Raw genomic sequence first — 20,474 nt, forward strand, 5'->3', positions numbered from 1 at the left:
TACTTCAATTTGTTGAGCATTTTTTTGGTGAAGTGAAACATGCTCTTCAACTTCGTTTGAATAGTGATGACAGTAATTGAAGATTCGTTAAAATATATTCGAACTACATAGTACTAACTTACAACTTTGAGAGACTGGATATATCCCGAAGAGTTTCAGAATGCTCTGACATTATCTGAAGGATATAAAATCGGAAAACTCTAAAGTAATGTCTATATATAACAAATCGACAAATTCAATTTCCCGTTTAATTCAATTGTGTGCTATCATTCAAACTGTGGGGGTAATCGTCTGTTCTGACGTTTGCAGGAAATCTCTGGAATTCCAGGATCGGTAGTAACGAATTATCTGTGAATATGCCGGGTATTTCAGTCACGCTCTGAACCCAATAATCATCGAATCGAAATCGTTAATTATATTCGGAAGAATTTTGAGGAAACATTTCAGTCTCATGATATGAAGGAATGATTAACAATTCTGAATTTCGCCTATTGAATATATTTTGTTGGAAACAAAAAACCAGCCGTTCCAGAGCGATACCAAAATCATAACCATAATAAATGTTTAAAAAGATGTTTACTATCACATGACGCTGAGTGTCTTTAGGTTTTTTCATACATCACGTTTAAAGGTTGTGACTGAAATAAGAAATCAAGGCAAAAAACATTTTGTGCAAATTGAAAATACAATCTGATGACTGTGATGAGGAAAGATACAAGCCTATCAATGAAATCACTATTATAAAGGAGAGTTGTGTCACGGAAGCCTTAGTTGGTCAGGAGTATTCCAACTGGGGGCTAAACTGAGAAAAACTGGTCACAAAAAGCCTCAACTGGCTTTATTTCTCCGCTATCTTCGAAACTGAAAACATGTTGAATTTTTCATAATCGATTTCTGGTGTTTGCAATTTCGTGGGAACTTCAAATTAAGAACGATAAATCCATATGGATCAGCACTAGTTCATCTGGGTGACTCTAAATGAGAGGTCATTGCATATAGTAGTCAATTAACACGTTGTTTGCCGCGGGAATTTTTGAGAAAGGTCTCACAGGACACACCAATTTTAATGATAAATTTTTCAAACAATGATTCATTTACTACTATAATGAAATGAAATTACCAATTACTTATTTTAGAACTAGTAAGTAGAAGACGAAAATTTTTAATTTCGTATGGCTGTGTCTCAAATAAATAAAATCTCAAGATCGAAAGCCATTGATTGAAACGTCCAGTGATGTTGAAAGTGAACAGCTGGAGGAAGTGATTGGGAGCGCCGATAGGGGAGAAGAGCAATTGGGACTAGTTGTTGGTGACTTTGCAGAATTTCCTTTGGTAGAAGATATTGGGGTGTAATATGATCTTATTCAAATTGAAAATCAAAATGAACTGGCATACTATAAATTATTCATTGACCAACAACTTGTGGATTCCATTGTTACTCAAATAAATATTTATGCGGAATAAACATTTGTAAAAGGCGTTATTGAAGAAACCATACCCGAAGACGATTGTAGATACCAACAATCGAAACGTCGTGAACTAACGTGACTTGGAATCTCGACACTTTATTTTTATTATTTTCTTGTTTTGCATTCCTTTAATTTTTATTTATTCAATTATTATATTTTTACTTGTAGGTTATTTCACTATCATTTCATTTCAGGTTTATTGTTGCTTAATATAATTGTTATTTTCAACTATTTTTTTTAATTATTCTTCTTTTTTACTTGTTTCAGGGATTTCAAATCATTTTATATAGTAGACAATGGAAGTCCGAACTAGTGAAATTCATCACGAAACATTGTCAATCACCTTCAAACAAACCATACAACCATCTTCACGTTTGAATAAATTGTACCCTAGAAACAGAGATAAAGTGTATAGATTTCTGTAAATTTTGATATGGATGAGGTTAGTCAAAAAAAAAGTCACTTTGACGAAAATCCGATCTTTATTTGTCAAATGCAGCTAAATTTATGTCACGCAATAGATTCCAAATTTTGCTTCGAGTTTTTCATTTTCCCGATAATGTCCAGAAGGTGAAATAAAAAAAATGTCTGATAAAAACATGTGTATTGATGAAACTATGTCATTTCGTGGCCGACTCAAGTTTCGTCATAAGTTTGGTATCAAAGTCTTCAAATTATGTATCAATGGAGGTTATACGTTGCATCCTTAGATATATTGTGACCAAGATAAAGTTGTAGGCATAAGTGTTGCTACAAAAGTTGTTCTTGAAAATCTCGATGAAGGAGTCACAATCTACACTGATAATTGGTATACAAGTTTGGAGTTGGCTCATAAATTAAAGACAGAAAAACACACTTGCTAGGAACGCTTCGAAAAAACAGAAAAGAATTAACGTATTCCAAAAACACTTTATTGTGAGATTTTCACTAAATTGTTTTACAAAAACGCAACACGTGTTTCGCCATACAATGGCTTTCGCCATTTCAATGGCTTTCAACTAGAGTTGAAAGACACGCCAGATGAAGCCATTGTATGGCGAAACACGTGTTGCGTTTTTGTAAAACAATTTAGTGAAAATCTCACAATAAAGTGTTTTTGGAATACGTTAGTTATGGATTTTCATCAAGTATCGGCCGATTCCATCATATATCAGAAAAGAATTGCCCAAGGAAGTGTTGAATGCCAAACTGAAAAAAGGTGAAGTAATTGGCCGGGAAAATAATGTACTGATTGTCTTCAAATGGAAAAATAAAAGAGATGTCATGATGTTATCCACGAAACACACCGACAAAATAGTAGAAATTATTGGTAGAGATGGTGCTAAATTCAAGTCGACAGCTATAATTCATCCGATCAGATATCTTATTCCTACTCAACTTCGTTGCGACGAAGCAAAAATGGTTAAAAAAATAGCTATTGAACTCATTATTAGAACAAGCGTATTAAATGCCCACTATTTATATAATTTCAAAGAAAATCTATGCATGCCTCTCTTGAATGTTGGCAAGGAAAATATCGAAACGGCTCCAGTAAATAACCAACATGTTGCAAGATTTGTTATAAAAAACAAAGAAGTCGTTGGTCGTGAATTTGCAATTCGCGATGTCTAGATTGCACAGATCAGCCGTTACACTGTTTGGAATGTTTTTTTTTTCTACACATCATATTACATTTGGAAAGCAGAATACATTTTTATTTCATATTTTGCATATTTTTAAGTATGTTATTTCACTTGTAGTTGATGAATTTGATTATATTTTAAACATATTTCAAAGTTGCTAGACGTGTTAACCAGAACTTTCTGGATTGTCGTGGTGAACTGCATGAATTTCTTAATAAGCAATGCATATTTCCAATCGAAAATTTCTATAGAAACAGCAACTTTTTTCAAATTTCAAAAATATGTGTAGATCAACTACATATTCTGAGGATCTGTTGAGATTTTTCATATTTCTGGGTACAAGAAATACCTGGAGATATTTCCGTTTTTTTCCCTATATCTCAAGTATCAACATATTTTTTTATATTACCCAATATCAACCTTGAACAGACAACTCTTTCACAATTTGACCAAGAAAACTCCTTTTCTTGCCGTTCACGTGATTTCCTTGCATAGATTCGAATTTCAATACTGTGTCTATAGTATGAAGTTTTGCATATATTGAGATTCCACATAAAATTAATGTGGAAATTATAAAAAAAATCCTTTGAATTATTCGGTTGGCGAACACATTTCAAAAGAACTTTTTTTTGGACTAATATTCGAGGATCTACCAGAGAATTGAAAGAATAGTCCAAATGATTTTTTGCTTGAATGCGGTTCACAATTACTTGCCTCATCCACGGGAACAATGGTATTTGAAATTAATGAAATGTTTTCAAACAAAGCATTTAGAGTCTCAATAGCATTTTGATTTATTTCGTCTTGAAAGCATTGTCATGAATTCATAAAGAAATTAATTTTCATGTGTTGCTGATTGTCGTCTAGCAAAGAACATTGAAGTGGGTAGAGAAAATTGAGAGATGAATTAAGATTGACGCTGAATTATATTGAAGTACCCGCCAGATCCGTCTGTCTGTCATCAATCGACGGAGTGATTCATAAAGATTTTTGTGTATGGTTCATTGACATTTTGTGTGAACTAGTGGGAATATGATAGTGTTATCCGTGAGAAGTCGAGGCGGTAGTGGTATTCTGTGAGTTTTTATCGAAAACGCTGCCTAACACCTTCGAGACTGGCTATTTGGTCTGAAGTTTAGCGGTAGAAAACATTTCGAAGTTTTGGTGTGAAAAAAATAATTTTCAGTACATTCTATTTGTAGTTCTGCTACTACCAAAAAGCTGCACAAAATCAATGAAGTATCTGGGTGGTTGAATTCACCAATCAAATTCAAACAAATAGAAACATTTTCCATTTATCACTTCATTTCTTCAGTTTTATTGTTAAGATCAGATTTCCAACAATTTTTTTTCACCACAAGAGATTCCAGAATAATGATTTTTAAATTTGTTACATATTACCAACTGCGCAAAACTAGCTTATGCAGAGCCTAGCAGACTTCTGTAATAGAAATCTGAGCATGATCTTCATCTTAATACCTTCAACTGTTGAATACGAACTACCTTATACAATCCTGTTTTCGGATAGTGAGAAAATTTAATTGAATTGACAGACATATCAACCTGCTCATGGGAAACTCAAAAAATTTCATCTGGTCTGAACCTGGATCAGATCTCATTGCTGTGAGCTTTGCAAAAACTCACTGAAGATCAGGACTGCAAGAACAGTTTCGAGCAAATTCTAATAGGATTGATCCATTTCATGGCATTCATATATCCTTCGAAATATGTGAGCAAGTAATTTATATACTGTAGCAGGAATAAATCACATTGTCTAAGAGGCCTTCTTATAAGATTATAAGTCATTATCGTCTCAATCACCATATACAAAGATTTGAATGTTTGGAAAACGATTCTCTGTCGTCTCTGTTTGAGAAATAATGAAACAGCATAACACATACTTTGCGGTTCGAGTCAGGCTTTTAGAGTTTGTCAGAGTTTCATTCCCAACCCTAACTCATGAATTTCCATCAGTCATTCAGAATATTAAATTGATTCCCATATATCTAAACAATCGCAGACAATATCAGTAGCTCCTCCTCTATCACACGTTGCTCTAATACAGGTTTCACGTACACTCCGTTACTCGTTTCTGCTCCACTGATTCGATATCTGAAATTCAATCAAGTATCGAAGAAAAACATGCCTGAAATCCGATCTGAATCCACATGTCGAAGTTCTTTTTGAAAAAGTGCTATATATTCGGCGGATTCTGGGGATTACAGTTGATGAAACACGAACACCCTGCTACAACCCTTTTTCGATTCTTTATGAGCAGGAGTCCAATGAAACGCGATAAGAGATCGACTCACAGACATCGAACACAAGTCAATTTCCAAATGGATTGGCGAGAAATATCGGGAGGATATAAAATAGAACAAAAACAGGTGGTGTATTCATTTATAATGGCAACGGTGTTTGTTTATTGTGGTTTGGCACGCATGTTTAAGAGGATTTTTCTTATCCCGAGTGGCGTTTCAAAAGGTATTGTGTCTGCAAAGTAACTTTTGCTATATGTGTTCATCAACGAACTCTAGAGAAAACTTTGATTACTACAGAGATTAAACACTGAGGATTAGAAAAATAGCGCAATTAAAATCTTCCTACTTCGTCGAACCCATAACTTTTTAAATGAACTTACTATTGAATTTATTATTTCACTCCATAGATTGATGATATAGTCCTTCTCATTCCATCAGCAATACATGACAATACAAAAAAACGATAGTATACTGTTAATGAAATAAAGGGCAAAGTTCATGATCTAAAATGTAGAAGTATTAGTAGAATATTTTTTTCCACTTAATCCTAATGAAATCGTGTTTGATCTCATGAAAAAACAAGGACAAATCAGAATCAATCTGTAAAAACAATTGCCATACAAGATTTTGAAAACACTTATGAATTTTGTGAAGTACACAAGTAATTCCTGACTTCTGATTTGGATTTATGTGAATTCAAAGTTTTCTTTGTATCGACAGATAATTATTGAGGCAAACGATTTGATATCTCTATCTCTCTCTCTCAATTAATGGACGTTGCTTTCCACTCGGGCGTATTTTTCCAGGCTCCTCCTATCAAATTGACGTCAATTTGACAGAAGCTTCGTCGGGGAAGCACAGCGGACTTTCTCGAAACAATGCTGCCACCCCTTTTTTGTCAAACTTTTTATAACGGAAAACACAGCATTTTTTATTGTCGCCTCCTGCTCAGGAGACCTTTTGATTTTTTTTACATATATTTATTGGGTCGCCTCCTCTTCGGATTTTTAAATTCACATATATGGCCCCTTTACGTGGTTATCCGAACCACCCTGGCCTGGATACCAGTGTGAATAAAGGGGCCCTTAAACTTCACTTTTTCAAAAACTGTCACACATTTCAGTATTTATTCAATGGACTAGCACAACACAAAACGGAGCCCCACAATAGCACAAGGCATCCGCGTACCTTCTTTGTGGACGGACGTTATGAGCACGTCCGTCCACCACCACGGCCACCACGAGTCTGCATTTGATACCTGAAGTACTATCTGTACAGATTATGGACAAAGGAATAAAAGGGACGGAGTGTATAATATCGTTATCAGTAAGAGAACTGGCACTAGTGCGGGGAAATGGTCGTTATATTGGTATGATTAATTTGGAGGGAATTTTAAAGCACTGAATTTTTTCCAGGATGACAAAGCCAATTGTAATGTATAAAAGCAATTAGTACAGGATAGAAAAGACATAGGTGTGATTGACGACGTGGAGATTTGGAGGTTGGGGTGTAACATAAATAAATGATGCACTTCTTACATAAACAGCTGCTTACGTAAACAGCATTACATAGATCGGAAATTTTCAGGGGCACATAGTTTGCTAAGCTGATGACACAGCCTTAATACTAAAAGCTGAAACATGGCATGATGTTTTACATACTGCAGAAATAGAACTGCAAAATGTACTGATGTGGTTAAATGATAATTTATTTCGTTTGAATGTCAAAAAAACCTAATTCATGACTTCCTCACTGAATTCGAGTACTCAGCCAAGCAATATCGAATTGTATCTACATAAACCTAGTTGCGCAAACCGGTTATTCTGTAATTGTCCCACTATTGACAAAACAACATCCATGAAATATTTGAGTGTAGTTATTAACCATCATTTGAGATGGGATGAACAAGTGTCATATACATATATCATTAAAAGAATGAGACTTCTTTCTCATGCATACATTTTAACTCTCGATATTGTATTATAGTATGGGGTGGTACTTTCTACAATACGCTGCACAACTTAAAATCAGTACAAAACTCTCTACTGAAAATAGTATCGAAAAAAATTAGCGCGTCTCAACGGAAAAAATTTACAAGAAAACTAAGTTATTAAATGTAAGATGTTTGTACAGACCAGTGTTTAATATGGATGTTTCCAAACATTAACATATATGGGACTATTATTTCCAGACCCACAAGATTCTCAGAAAATTCCAATATGCAAATACCAATTTACAGAAAAAGCCATACGCAGAGATTCGTCTTTTTATTTGGTCCAAAACTATTCAACATGCTTCCAACAAACCTGAAGAATATCAATAATATAAATAAATTCAAAACTGTCATTAAACAATATCTTATCGAAAATTCAGTAATAATTAATATTTTTTGAAGAAGAAATCAATACAGCTGTTAACACTGCTTCGAAAAACACCATTGCTTTTTTACCCGAGTTCAATTGAAAAAAATTAAATATATTTTAACAAAATGATGAATTGCAGCAAAATACAAAAATGATAGGGAATAAGATTGTTTTTCCTTGAATAATGTAATGTTAATTCATTGAATTTTTGTCTATCGCTGTCAAAGTAATCTATGGCACTTTTGCCAATGTGGAATAGTCTAATTTTAATATATTTATTGACAATTGCCATCATAAGATGTGCAACATGGTTCTCCAAAACCATTTGGTCATGTTCATGTAAGCGTAGATTAGAGAATAGAACATCTGTTTCGGTGAATTTCCCACACAATTTACGAAGTACGCTCAGCTGTATTTTTTATTGAGAAAAATTCCTCCGTTCTCTTTGAGAGCAAAGCGTTTTGAAGTTCAATGACATTTTTCAATTGAAACTGTAGTTCACCGCGACCCCTTATTTTCCTCATTGATCAATGAGGAAAATAAAACTCTAGATGGTAAAAATCATACAACAAAGTGTAATAGTTAGTTTCAATATGGATTTTCATCAAGTATTAGCCAGTTCTATTCAATCAAAGTAATGAATTATCATGATATGGAGCTTTCTGACCTACCTCGTTTATGTGTTATATCATTCCTGATTTTTTTTAAATGCTTTCTATTGAGATGCACAAGCTTTGCGGTGAAAATGTTCATTATTCACTGAGAACTTTAATTTTTTGAAAAATCAGATTCAATAAGTTTATTTCACCAGTACCCTTCTTCTTATGAAAGAGTTCTTGAAATGTGTTTCTAAACTTAAATCAAAAGGAAAAACTGGGCCCGTGAGAGTATCTGTAGAATGGTGAGAAAATTTGTGAAGTTGTCTGTACATTTCGGTAACGTGATCATGATTTTCACTTCAACTTTCAAACTGAACATTCAAACTGATGCCTGTGTTGTCTATGATGAAATCTGGTATTTTTGAATCAAAGGTTTATGAAAACTATTCCAGGAAATATCGAAGCTAGCACGTTCACGTTATCAAACAGTGGCATTTTTAAGTATTTTGTGCAATCCGTGTAACAACTTTCCATGTATATAATTCTTCAAGCACAAGTGAGGAAAATTGAATGGCATACGCTTCATGATAAAAGATGACACTGGAAGCTCTGGCGTGGAATAAATCCAAAACAAGCACTTTTCCCAAACACACGAACCCCACCTCTTGAAGTCAACTTGGTTGGTGAAATGAGCATCGAGACGAGTAGTTCTGGTGGGCTCTATAGGACCTGGTCATCGTCTCGATACTCACGTGGTTTTCTTGAACCCAAATGGAAAGTTTTGTCTCTGAAAAGTAAAGAATATAACTCAATTGGCAAGTTGTTCGGAGCATAGCACACAGCAACCACTGCAACCCGCAAGGGTTTATTGTGGCTCACACCTATTCACACTCGACGAAATAAACCCAGCTTCCTAGCGAAGCCGATTAGTTTGTATGGTGAGTGGTCTTTCAGGTCAGATGGTAAGAATACGACTCTGCCGAACTCTAAAAACCTGATTCGGTTCCGAGCGGGGCTGACACAAAGTATGTGCTCTGCTGTTTCATCATTTTCCAAATAGAGGCGTCTTTCTCGGACTGTCTTCCAACAGTCCGAGTCTCTGCATATAATGATTTAAAAGACAGTGACCTGTATGGAGGCCTGTTAGACATCGTAGTTCATCTCTACTGTAGTCCAACAACTGTTTAGTATCAAGCTTCGAAAAGTGAATAAACGCCTTGGAGTGAGCCAATCCTGGAAGATTCTGCCAGAAGTCCATAAATCTTCTTGCCATCCAGATGAACAATGTTTGTTTGGCTCACCAAAAGCGATGCCAATGACAGGTTCTGGTCAGTTGAAGCTGCTTGCATCGTTCGGAGTATACCTAATCAAAGTTCACTCCTTGTATAACTCCAAGCCTTCTACGCCATTGCGTGGTATATTTCGATTTAACTTTCTCTGTCGTAACTGTTTCTTCGAGACATTATTGCGCTCTTATAGATTTGGAGAGTAATGGTTAGATCGTGATGTGTTCGGAAGGAGTTCGAGAAGTTTATTTGATTGTTATCTCTCAATAGTTCGAATACTTGTTAAGGGGTGGCTCTGTTATTGAGTCATTTCAGTTGTTACACTTTTTTACTGTATCTTGAGACCTGTATTAAGGTATCTACCTGTGGCACAATTACCGTGAAAAAGTTTCAAAACGATGTTCATACGAGTAGTTTTTTCTTCAGATCAATTCCGTCATGGGTTCGAAAATGAATTTTCAGGAAAAATATGATGGTTCCAACTCTTGTACATTCGATGGATACTTCAAGATGAATGCATAATATTGGTTTGATAGAACTATCAGATACTTGATGAAAATCCATTATAACGTAGGTATTCGAAAAACAACACTTCACTGTGAGAATCCCACTTGAAAGTTCACAAAAGTGCGACACGTGTTTCGCTCTACAATAGCGTCTTTGGGCGTCGCAATACGCCCAAATCTATTGAACAGCACTTTTTCTGGCGATTCCACTGCCATAAAGAAACGTCCATGAATTTTTTGGTCCTCTAATTCCATTTACACCTCTTTGAATATATCATCATTCTTTAGGCGTGTCTGACAAGACCTGAATTTCCACTTCCTTGTACCGATATACTCATATTGCCCAGAAACCCCGGTATTGAAGGGCATCCAATAAAGTTTGCGTTCTTTTCCGATCACACAAAGCACCAAATTGAAAACGTCAATTGGAATTCCAAAAGGCGATCGACGTGCGGATTTGACAAAAATAACGTCGGATGGGAATGAGAAATAAGATATTTTATTGGGGAATTGTATCGAGGTATTTTATTGAAGAGGCGATGTAGTGGTTGTTAGGTGACTCTGGAGACGCATATGCCCGTATGTGCCCTTTTCTATATGTGATACAAGATCTCTTGAAAGAATATCATTTCGTTTCAGCCGACAAGTTTGAGACAATAAATACATTTGGTGATCATATAGGACAAAACATGTGATGATCCCTAAAATATATTCGAAAGAAAATTCATTCAAGTTAAACAATATGAAAATACACAATATGCACCTGAAAAACTGAATAGTTGCTGTTTTTGTTGAGTTGCTTTATTTCACGCACTACAGGTTTTTTAACAGTTATTCATTTATTTGAAATTGGTTTGGTTGATCTGTTATGTAGTTATTAGGTAGATAGTGTAAATTCTCCAAAGCACCATAAGTGAATGTTATTGTAGTTTTCATTCGTTAGAGCTTACCAACAAACACTTGGCAGTGAGTAGGCACAACGAGTATATCTTTTTATTAACTGGATTGTAGGGGACTGAATACAAAATGTAATGAATTTTACAGGAGGTCACTTGAAGATGATTATGACATCCTTATGATTACAGAAACATGGTTACAGGAAGGAATTAGAGATGGAGATGGAGAAATAATATATACGAGAAATTTCAATATGATAAGATCTGACAAAAATTTGCATTTTACTAATAAAAGCCCTGGAGGTGGGGTTTTAATCAAAATTAAAAATTTGAAGTGAAATAACCAAGTTGATTCACGACGTTTGGATTGTTAGTATCCACAATCGTCTTCGGGTGATAATTGATAGTTATCACCCGATGATGATGTACTCTTGGAAAAGATAAACAGATACGAGTATGGATTGTCAAGCAATTTCTTATAATTAATAAAAAATCATCTACAAGAAAGACAACTTATTGTCAGATACGATGGAAATACATATGACATAATTAGGAAAAAGAAGTTTAGGTTAAGGATGAACGAAATCTCGACTTTCAGAAAGGACAAAAACCAAGATAAATACATATCAGTTCCATACCACCAATATACGAAGAACTTTGGAAAGATTTTCAAGGAACTAGGTATGAAGGTGGTTTTTAAAACAAGTCATACACTGCAGAGCCTTTTGGGAAGTCCAAAAGACAAAGTCGAGAATTCGGAAAAGTCTGGAATTTACGAAATTGAATGTAAGGACTGCGATGCAAAATATTATGGACAGACAAAAAGATCTATTGAAGTGAGATATAAGGAACACATAGCACACTTAAAATATGGAAGACCTGAAAAATCAGCACTCGCTCATCATATTTCGCAACAAAACCATTCCATAGACTTCAGTTCTTTAAGATTAGTTAGACAAGTTAACAACAACAGGCAACTAGATACCTATGAAAGTGTAGAAATAAGTAAACATAATAATATTATGAATAACGATAACGGACCAATACCAAATAGCATACTATATAGCTTATTGAAATAATATTGTTGGGTTTACTGATTACTACAAAAAGACACATTGTAAATATATTTAGAAAGGCAATATTGTGAAACTAATTTTATATAGCTGAAAATTGTTCTATATATAGCTGTAACATTTAAACATACATAAGGACATATTGTAAAATAATAGAACGGCCAATTGTAAAATTAATTTAGGGTGGTACACTTGTATGGGTGGTATTACTAATTACCTACCTGTATGATTTACCTGATTAGTATAAGTAGCTTTAGTTTTGAGTAGTTCTTAGTTTTATCTTCCTCTTGAAGATGATCACTTGGTGATCGAAACACGTGTCGAGGTGTGAAAATAACGATTTGGTGTTGGGAAAAAACTCCAGTAATATTTTATTCATACTCTTCATGAACGAGTTTTCCTCTCATCTTCAATTTTCAGATCGCTTACTTTTTGCTGACGATTTGAAGTTATTCAAATAAGTTAAAACAGTTTGGGATTGTATTAAATGGAGTCAAAAGAACAAATTTGAAAAAATGTGTGTTGCTCTCAATAACTCATCTGAAAGAACCAATTACTTTCGCGTATCAAATGAATGGAGAGGCCCTAGAAATAAAAACAGAAGTAAAAGATCTTGGAGTTACTTGTAATTCACAATTTTCATTTTCTAGTCATATAAAAGAAAAAGTTAAATCTGTCAATAGAATTCTGGGTTTTGTGATCAGGTGGACATCATGCTTTTCGAGTATACATACGATTAAGCTATTATTTTATTCTTTAGTAAGGCCTAAACTAGAATTTGCTTCTATTATTTGGGGTGTATCAAACGTATCTATATAAATTGGAAAAGGTCCAGAATGAATTACTGAGACATTTGTACTTGAAATAGCATCATGTGTGTCCTGTTTATGATACCATAAGAACATATCAGTGGAGATCGGAATTTAAGATATTCCGAAGGAGTTTGAACTGTATGATATTTCTACACAAAATAATAAATAATAAAATTAACTCATCAGAAATTCTTAATGCGATTCCATTCAATATTCCTCCTTGTCGTACACGTTTTACCCTCACGTTCAATATATCAAGAATAGGGAATCCAGTAAGGGCACCACTGGTTTACATTCTCAAATCAGCTAAAAATTTCAACACTTTCATTGATTTAGACTGGACCTCACCCCCAGCACTTTATCGCTAAAATGTTTTAGACTGCATAATTGACTAATAGGTAGAAGTTTTAATATAGACAATATTTTTATGTAAATAATTGTACCTAATTCACCTCATTCATTCAAGTAATTAGGGTGAAATAGCCAGTTTGGTTAATACATAAATAAATAAATAAATATCATGTTTCTTGAAAGTGTTGATGATGGAACCGGTCTGCATGTGTGTTCCAATAATTGAAAATTGATTCCAACAGTTGTATTGCCAACAACATATACAGAAATTACTTTCGTGAAGAATACTGTACTGACACCTGTCGGATATAAGCCAACACCCTTCGTGGTATTAGCCAGGGGAATAGTTGTTTTCTGATAGGTGTCAGTCCATTTATCTAAGGTAGGTGAGTTGAGACTGGCCTGAATGAATTGTTCTTTTAGAAAATTTGAAAAATACAAAATTTAATTTCAATTTGTGGTCAAAACTCGAAGATTTTATTGAATTTCGTTAGTTGGAAATCTGAAGTTTTGGGTCAATAGAGAAATATTGTAACTATTTCTTTGAAATGGTCTGTCAAATTCTACGCGGGCGAATCCGCGGAGAACTTGTAAATCATAAATTTCAGTAGAAACGTGTTTAGACATCAAATTTCCGAACTAACTTGTGGTTCATGTCAAACTTAAAAAAACGATAAAAGGAAAGTTTTATTCCACATAAATTTCAGACGGAAAACTCTTTTCAATAGTCAACTTCAACAAATTCGATATTTCAATGTCAGTCTTCAACAGCCGCTTCCAGATGCGTCCATGACCAGGAATTATTCATCGTTGGGAATGGGGATTGGAAACTTACGGTAGATTTGTTTTGAAATTCCGCAAAAGGTGTCAAGAACTTTCGAAGTTTGAGATGGTTCAAAATACAAACCTGAAATGAACGACCACAAACACGTCAATTGAACAACAATGTTTTCTACAAAGTGTTGAGAATGTCTTTTTTTTCAGTTGTTAGAAACACCATTTGGAAATGACATCAGAAAATTTTAACTATCTGAATAATTTTTTAACAGGAAATAGAATATTGGCATTCTTTCATTCTAGTTTCACCTTATAAGCGTGCCTGCTGCCTCACAAATAAGGCAGCAGGCACGCGTGTTGATGAAAAAATACTTTTTTCAAATGAAGAAGTACATGTAGAGTGAGTTCGAATTATATCAAGGAGGTTACGTACAGCACCATCTGCCCGCGATAAGATCAAGCAATAATGTCGATATATCAAAGAAGTTACGTACAGCGCCATCTGCCAGCTAGGAGAGTTACAAACAAACAAACATACAGGTGAAGCTAATAAAAGTATGTTAGAAAAAAGTAATCAGATTGGTCATTCATTCTGAAAACTCATAGGTATAATCACTGTAATGAATACAATCTATGCTAATATCTTCTTAAAAAAGTTTCTCAACAATCTCTGTGGTAATATTTGTGCAGACAACTTACTTTGATGAACTCTAGATACAAAAACTTTGACGATTCCCGAAATAATTGTTTGTTCTTCTCTGTTGATGAGTGTACTGCATTTATCATTGGCTGACTGTTGACTATTCTCCCAGGGTCCTATCGGGCTGCAAACAGTTGAACAGTATTATAAAAAATAACTAGAAGAGAGAAGCATTTGAACATATTGCAAATCAGTAAGAATAATTATATCAGAAAAAATCTGTAGTGGTTTTGTTAGGTATCATTCATTATACGAATTATGAACTTCTGAACTATATGCTCTCCTAAGAATTTTATGGTTCAGGGTGATTTTACATATTATATACTCCTATATTTATTCGAATTTGGTCCACAGCGTTAGTACTTTACTGCATCTTGGCAGATCTCAAAATAAATAGAACTAAGACATTCCTCTTGACTAGCAAAATGAATATACATGCATAGATATACTAGTTGTGGCCCGCGGCTTCGTCCGCGTAGAATTCGATTTGTCACATTAAGTTTCGTGGCAAACCAAAACTTCAGGTTTCCCAATTCAAAACTGACAATGACAATTCCTGATTCCCTTTCTTGATGCTCATTTACGCTATACAAAGAACCTACCTGCATATTTCAAGATTCTAAATTGAGTAGCTTCGGCTGTACATTGATATAAGAGCGGGCAACAGCTAGTAATTTATATTTTCACTTTGAAAATACAGTAATTAAAAAAAATGCCAACTGCACTGAGTAATGAATAGATTCGAAAATCGAATTATGTTACCTATAAAGAAATTCGCAAAACTAACACAACCGTCAACAACGTCTCCCCTTACGCGTCTGCCCGCGTTCGGTTCGCTTTCTGGGCGATGGCGCTTCATTGCTTAGACCGCCCCTCTACCCCCGCGCATTGTCCCCCGTCGTCTTACAGTAGACGTGATGCGTAATGGCTTACTGCGTTTCATCAACTTAATCTTATGGTGATAACTTTTAAATGATTCGTCTAAATTACTTAGTGTAAAAGACAAAGTTCATCTTTATTAAATACTCAAAACGACAATTGTATTAATTTTCATATGAATCTGAAAGATATTCTAAAATGTCCATTGTAAAAAAGTATCAAATTTAATTGTATGCATGGCCCAGAATATTGCATAAAGTGGCTACCACATATGAGGTAGATATATGCTCTCGCGTACTTCAATTCAGAACTATTCGAGATAAACAATCTTACGGTACAGTATCTGCATATAACTCCAACTGTAAGGGCAGCGCTCTTAGGTATTTAATACTTATGGTTATACTATGACCAAAATCACACAAATCCTTTGTGAATTGTAGCTTATATGTTATTCTGATGTATAAGCTGTATTTATGTGAACTTTCATCTGAATCCTTTCAGTCGTTTAGGCGTAAAATACCTACAAACATACATACATACATACATTCACCCCCACAAACTTTCACATTTATATTAGTATAGATAGATTTTATATCTAACAATGAAAGATACAACACTGTTGATTTATTTTTTTTCAGTACCAAAATACTACAGATTTCACAAAAAGTTATTCATCAGAATAAAAATTTACAAAACTCGGCAGGATCTACATTCAATTTCACCCGTAACAGAAATATATTTCAGCAAAAAACAGATCCAGACCATATTTCGGTATGTTCTAAAACAGGCACAGTTGTCAAAATTACTAATTAATCAGCCTTTTTGAACTTTTTTCCTAATACTAGTAAAAACTATTCACGTCTGAGTGAAATATTTCCCGCTTGTATGTCTAGATACAACTTCCCCGAATGAGATTCAGGTTCATTTTCCTTTGTACACTGCTTGGTCAAATGCCTTCGATGTAACAACTCGGGTAGTTTTTCTTTAATTACATTTATATCAAAGGTAGTGGCATGGTGGTTGGAGAAGTTGAGCGATTTTTAGACGAGAATGGGAATATATGAATATCCTTGATATGTTCCGTATTGACATAGTACGTGATAGTGGGTCAGGCCTATTGCGTTTTTCATACAGTTTTTTGGCCGATTTCAGCAGTAAAAACAGTTAAAAACATTAATCGAAGAAATAGATATCGCAAATTACTCCTATAGCATCTGGTGTTGAAAATTTATTTCCAACAAAAAAAAATTTTTCAATCGAATGTTTGGAAGTAGCCTACAGAACAAATAAAAATTTGAGCCAACTTAATGAAAACAATGAAAACAAAATTCTAGTGGAAGTGTATAAGTTGTGTATGAGTTGACTCGTGTTACTTTTTTCTGATTAATATGGGCCAAACTGAAAAAACTTCCTCCGAAAGAATGAAAGAACAGAACAGGAGTTTCTGAAAGAGAGGACCGACCAAACCATCTTTCAACAGATGGATATCATGAGTTCAATCAAGTTCAGGACGTATTGCATTTGGAAGTGAAAGGTTTGAAACCTCAAGGTTGAAATATTTAGAAATCAATACATTCAGAAACTCGGAAGTATCACTTCAAATGTCCGAATAGATTCGAATAATTTGTAAAATCTGCAAGGGGTGTCAACAGTCTTTGATGTTTGAAATGGTTGAAAATGCAAACCAGAAATGAAAGACTCTGAACACGTCTATTGGATAACAGTGTAATGAGTTTCTTGAGGAATTTACTAAGAATCAAATTCGTTCGTTCGTTTTTTCAGGCAGTAATAGTCATTGTCATTCAAATTCTTTAATACATGAGTTAAAAATTGTCAGTGTTTGATACACCTGAAGAAGGTATATTATGGTGAAACACGTGTCGTGGTTTTGTGAACGGTTGAGTGAAAATCTCACAATAAGTTTTTATTTGAATACGTTGTGATGAATTCTCATGAGATACTAAAAGATACTTCTTTGCATGATCCTTCCTTTTTTTAAAGTAGATAGCCAAAATCTTGCTTTCCTAAAAATTAATCACTCCTAAAAATAAAACCCTTTCAATCCATGAAACTAGTTTCATATATTTTATATTCCAATTATCAGCATTTACCGCTCGAGTTTTCAATAAGTTAGCATTTTAGCTAATTGGTATTTAAATCCCCGACGTTTCTGTCAAACATTTACGTGATGTTGGTAGGCAGACAACCCTAAAATTTTTTCTCATGAATTGCAAATACTTCATCTTCGGTTTTCCGCTAATTATGGAACGCAAACATCGATGCGATTAAACAGGGAATATTCGACAAATCACGTTGCAGAATAGATTATTCGTAACAAGTCATGTGTCGAATTGCATGACCTCGTTATTTAGTCGATTACAGTTATATCACTGAGTTCCGAAACTGCAGAAAATTCCGTTTTTTGTAATGAATGTTGACTAAATTAGTAATTTATTGGTACGCAATACAAAAAACAGTTGATTTTCTGCAAATCAATCATCTCAGTGCCAAATTTCCATATTCGGTGACTTCAATGTCCACAATATCGAATGGCTCAAATTTTCAAATATCAACGACGAACAAGGTTGCGAAGCTTGGGCTTTTGCATTAAGCAGCGGACTTACTCAGATTATAAATGATCCATCCAGGATTCCGGACCGTGATGGAGAATATGCTAGTATTCTGGATCTATACTTAACAACCAATCCAGAAATTTACACAGTCACTCTAAGGTCTCTATTGGGATCTTCCGACCACAAATTCATTTCAATGTTGAGTGAATTACTGATGAATGTTGGGGAATAATCCAAACCGGGCAAAGTTTAGCATAACAAGATCAGCTGAATGGGAGAATCTTCAAAACCATTTCCCCTGGCTAGATGTTTGTTTCAGCTCTAAAGTCACGGAAGTTATTCTATCATCCATGGATGCATATATTCCTTTTTCAATAAAACGACCTTTCAATGGCAACCTTGGTTCAATTAAAATTGCGGGCAAGCTGTCGCCTCCAAAAATCTTGCCTACCGGCAGTGGTGCAAAAATCCCAATGCCGAAAACTAAACTAGGTTCGTCAATGCTCGCAACAAATGCAAACTCAGGATAAGTGAAAGCAAAGAACTTCACAATCAGAAAATTGGGGATAAACTTCTTGCCAATCCCAACGGGCCTAGATCCTTCTCGTTGGTAGCTAAAGCGTAAATCAGAACTTTACAAAATCCACAATCCCACCATTAACACAAGCGGATGGTTAAATTGCAACAACATGCCATAGAAAAAGCAAATCTACTGGCTGAATAATTTGCGTCCCACTCCACACTCCACAGTCAATTTCGATAGCGTCTAGTTAGGCGAATTTTGAAACAGCTCAATATCAACATGGTGTTTGGCCTTGATGACGTGCCGGTCATCCTACTTAAGAAGTGCGCAAATGAACTCGCACCAATATTTTGCAGACTTTTCAGCCTGTCTCAGAAGAAAGGGATATTTCCTTCTTGTTGGAAGATTGCTCGCGTTCAGCCTATTCCCAAAAAAGGCAAGAAAAATCCAAATAACCATAGGTCAGTCGCTTTGCTATCAGTGATATCAAAAATCATGGAGAAAGTCGTAAACCACCATATCCTCAAATATTTGGAAGGCTTCAACATCTTGAGCAATTATCAATATGGCTTTCGGAAACAAAGATCAACAGGCGACGTTTTATCATATGTCACTCATATTTGAAATCACTCAATCGATAAACATGAAGAATCAAGGCGTTTATGTGAAATACACTTCCTGAGAACGTTTTTCCAAATGGAATTAACCTTCAGCGATTCAAATCCAATGAGAATCGCCACTTTCGCACAGGCACCGCTCTGAGAGCGCCTCAAGGATTTTCCTTATGCTTGTGTTTTATCTTCAAAAAAATAATGTGAGAAAGCTCAAGAGAATTTTTTAATAATAATAAAACATTTAACTAGATAATACATAACATTTAAATGAACAGTTCAAAAATAACTTTACAGAAGGCTCAAAGTTGCGAACTCGTTTTCTCCTATTCATAAAAGAGGATGTATGCATCTCCACTCACAAGCGATTTTGGTGAATTGGTGAAATTGGTGACACTTGTGAATCATTGTATTCGTGCCACGTGCCATTATAAGGATGTCTGCAGAATGCTGTATAATGTCCGCTGTAGGTAGACCCACTGTGATTCGAAAGTGCATATAGATTATAGCGACAAGGAGTCACATTATCTGCTGCATAATTGTTCATATCTAATCCATCTAGAGGAAATTCGATGGCAACATCCTCTCTTGTGAAGAAATCCAAGTACTGTGATGAACTCAATTGGTCAGTTTTTTCTGGTACGGGGAGTGACAAATCCCAGAAAGGATTGAAGGTTACAGATGAGTGTCCACAATGTGTGCACTTCATCGTGGATTTCAATTGACCAACGAAATTATCTACAATCTTAGAGTTATATGTACTCAAATAAATCAGCCATGACTGTTGTGCTTTTTCGTTCTCGCTCAATTTTTCGTTAATCTCCGACAAGGTCGGTTCAGGTTTCTCAATAATTCTATTAACGTCATCATGTAAACCTTCTAAAAGATAACGAAGGAACTCCTGGGCGTCTTGATGCGCATGACCCATGAATCGAAGGGCAAATCTCGGAATCTGACTTTTTAAGGAGACTGTGTTCACTGCTCTATCAAATGAATTTTCTGGCCACAATTCCTTGATAACTTCTCCAAAAGCTTTGATTAAAGCACCCTCCGAACTAGAAATAATAATATTGATATCTTTCATGTACTCATCTTCTTTTAAATATTCCAGTAGCCATCTCGTATTGGATAAACATTGCATTACACTGTTCATGAAACAGGTGTTGCCAATAA

At 34.9% G+C, this 20,474-nt stretch overlaps 1 protein-coding gene across 5 annotated transcripts in view; it reads right to left on the reverse strand.

Moving 5' to 3' along the window:
• The window catches only part of LOC111503077 (trissin receptor), a 307,365-nt gene that overhangs the window by 213,353 nt on the left and 73,538 nt on the right, over nt 1–20,474 (reverse strand). For 4 of the 5 annotated variants that reach the window (XM_074184429.1, XM_074184424.1, XM_074184427.1 and 1 more), the window contains exon 2: nt 14,715–14,839. The exons of the other annotated variant lie outside the window; for it this stretch is intronic. The gene's annotated coding sequence lies outside the window, so the exon portion shown is untranslated. The remainder of the gene's footprint in view (nt 1–14,714; nt 14,840–20,474) is intronic. 5 annotated transcript variants of the gene reach the window in all.

The sequence above is a fragment of the Leptinotarsa decemlineata genome, unplaced genomic scaffold (genome assembly GCF_025532065.1).
Source record: "Leptinotarsa decemlineata unplaced genomic scaffold, Ldec_3_MD MMD2_tig00026354_RagTag_RagTag, whole genome shotgun sequence".
Taxonomy (NCBI): Eukaryota; Metazoa; Arthropoda; class Insecta; order Coleoptera; family Chrysomelidae; genus Leptinotarsa; species Leptinotarsa decemlineata.